The sequence below is a fragment of the Lygodium microphyllum genome, chromosome 16, assembly GCF_053477565.2.
Source record: "Lygodium microphyllum isolate KBCC chromosome 16, Lygodium_microphyllum_v1.1.10, whole genome shotgun sequence".
Taxonomy (NCBI): Eukaryota; Viridiplantae; Streptophyta; class Polypodiopsida; order Schizaeales; family Lygodiaceae; genus Lygodium; species Lygodium microphyllum.
In genome coordinates, this window is record NC_141150.1 from 69,282,510 (window position 1) to 69,285,860 (window position 3,351).

The following is a 3,351-nucleotide window of genomic DNA, read 5'->3' on the forward strand; positions in this document are numbered from 1 at the left end:
ACTCTTGATTGCAAAAAAATTATTTAAAAAAAAGTTAAGACAATTCAAAAGAACAAAAATTGTGTGCAGCAAACCCTCTCTTGTGAACCATGGCTTCCATAGATAGAGAACTACAAAAAATCATCAACAAGATCTCTAAGATACTCACAGTTGCATTAAGGGAGGTAGAAGAAGCATAATCTAGCAATCCTAGAAATTTTGAATCATCTGCCTAACCACATCCACATGCATAGATTATCAGCATAGTATCTATTCTTGACATGTATGTCCAATCATAGAACTTTCAGTATAGAGAATAGAGATGACTCAAAGAAAAGAAAGTAATTGGAGTAATTGGTCTAGCTATTGAGAATCTATTGCATATGTGTGGACCAAAAACCACAAGTGCATGCATCTTTCTAGTCTTCTGCATCACCTTAACTACTTTTTCAATATGCTTGAATATATGGAGTCTACACCTTAACTACATTAAAAGTACCTATAGTTGTTGCCAAATTTACTTGCAAATTATCCTTTCCCTCTTGTATGAGAAATTTTTAGATCTATACATGTGCATGAGAGGGATGGGAGTGCCTTAGAAGGTCTTCCTTTCTAGGATACACTTTTGGATCTATAGATGCTTCTATAGAGAGCCAAATGTACACTATTATGTTACAAGTATGCATTTTCACCCTTAGCTTTCTTAATAGGCATCTTTGGATTGTATGCATAAGGGTATAACTAGTAAGCTCTAGACTTACTCTGATTCTCTCCAACAATTGTGGTAGTTGCAATTACTATTATTTGCTTTCATCTTCTTGATTTTGTATCTTTTAGCTTCTATGTCTTATCCTCTCTTAAGCTTCCTAAGTTCTATTTAGCTCTCCCTTTCTTTCCTTAACTCTCTTTATATTTTGAGATTTAATCTTTTCTATCCCCTTTTGTTTCTTGGTTAGTTATCTTAGGGAATCTTGGTACTTGAATGTATGTTTCCAAAAGTGCATTTCTTACAAATTTATTTGAGTTTTTCTTTCCTTTTAACAAAAATTTCAATTCGAATACATTCGAGGTAAGACTATTTCATTACTCTAAGCACAACTTCTTTGAAACACTTTCAATTAGTTAATCTTCAATCCCAACTCACTAGATATTGTAGTTCAAACCCATTTTTGTTGGCTAAAATTAGATTTTGTACAAGTGTGCCGCTAGAGTAAAAGAGGCAGATATTATTTTCAAGGGTTGTCCCATAGCTTATAGGCAATGTGTGGAGTTTGAAAATCTTAAAAAAATGTGATGTTCAAATGATCAACTTTTTTGAGTCACTGTGATCAACACACTTGTCAAGGTAATCACATTGGGATTTCTAGCAAATGTGGGTCCCAATTTTGGTGTTTGAGATTTCATGATAGTGCTAGGTAGAATTGGCTTGCTCTAGTTTACACGAAGATCATTTCTAACTAACAATGTGAAAGTTAGAGACAATTTCTAGAGATAGGTCCATTTGCTCAAGGTGGTCATCAAAACTAGTTGACATGATTGAAAAATTGTCTCATCCTATAGTTAGTTGTATTTCTACTTTTGCAACTTAGCGTTGTGGAAACATACCATTTATATTCTAGTCTAATTAGTATTAATTGAAGCCTCAATTAGACAATAAGATGGTTTAAAAATTGTCTCATAACCCAAATGTGACTGTGAGACCACTCAAGGTGATGTAGAATAATTTGTCTCATGCACTGTACATATGATCCATCCAAATGGTTGGGCTATGCAAGGTAGTACTAGATAGTGTAGATTGTCCACAATTAGATTGTGCTAAAACCAAACACTATCTAAAAACTAAAGAATTTATTGAGACACGTCTATTCACTCAAAGTGATAAAAAAAGCAATCAATGTGACAAAAAACTACCTCTTGCAACTATACTTAATTCCATTTCAAAGTTTGATGTTATGGACATGTCTAGCTACAACCTAGCCCATCAAGATTAGATTGCTCTGCCCATCAAGTTTAGGCAACTCTTTGATCAAACACTCAGTATGAATTTTAGAGACAATCTCATAAGATAGGTCCGCTAGAGTCTCACCTATCCAAAAATGGCAATGAAATCACTCAAAATGATTCACAAGAGGTAAGACTTTCTAAGGCACTCCCATACATCTCATCTAAAATTTGATTGACTACCTCACTAATCATGAACAACAAGTCATGATGAAGGACCAAAGGATCAAGCACATTCCTAAGCACTTGCAAACTCAATACAATAAGTATCAAAGGTCCCTCAATGGACTAGGAGGAAGACCTGCAGACCAAGCCAAAAGTAGAGCTAGTCATAGAGTTTCTGTAGAGTAAGTAGAAGAGCTCTTTGATTTTACAAGAAGACAACATGAGGCCAGACCATTAGGGGAGTTTGAGGTCTTAAAATCGCCTTTTAGGATGTAAAGAGGAGTGCTTTGGACCAATATGAGTAAAGCATCTATAATGGAACTTCTATTGAAAAATTAAAACATGATTTTCTAAAAACATATAAACATGTATAATTATGTATTTTTTATTTAAAATATCTATTTTTAAACTCATGTGACCATAGTAATGACACTCTTTACGTTAATGGCATAGGTCTAATCCACTTTACATTAATGTCATAATCATGATTGCATGATAATTATGATTGAATCTAAATTCAAATCATAAAAATGTTTGGTGCTTCAAAGTTTCCTCCTTTGTCTTGTTCCTTTTCCTCCGTCTCTCTTAGCCATTAATACAAAAATTGACCTTCAACAAGGTGCCCAAGCTCTCACATTACATCCATATTGAGGTTTAAATCATTTCAAAACAATGAAAAAATGGAATTCTACTTTTATTGGCAAAGATAGCTACAACACCATGTGATAGGCAAGATGTTGGAAAAGAAAAGTTGTGAGAGCTCATTTATCTCTACTTGGAAAGGTATAATAAAAGATTTCAGACTTGGAGCAAGCAAGAGCAATGTAAACAATGCACTAGTATAGCATGTGTTTATACATAGAGAGCTATATTTACAACCTAGAACCTCAAACTTCCAATGCATAGATCTAATTGTAAGTGCTTGATCCTTCATGTTTATTTTTTTTCAAACTTGCTACTAGCTTGAAATATGATAAATTTTATTTGTTTTGTAAATGTCTACCATCTAGGGGATTGCAGTCGATTGAGTCTATCGTTGATGTTATTGATGCTTTGTAATAGTTTTATTGGGGAGAAGAAATGTACAAAGCCACTGGGATGCAATATCCCATTTTCTTTCCCTAAAATTTCAAGCTTTGAATAGTCTTTTCCAAGCCCAACCACTAGTGAAGACTATACTTGCAAAATATTTTTTGCAATACAAAG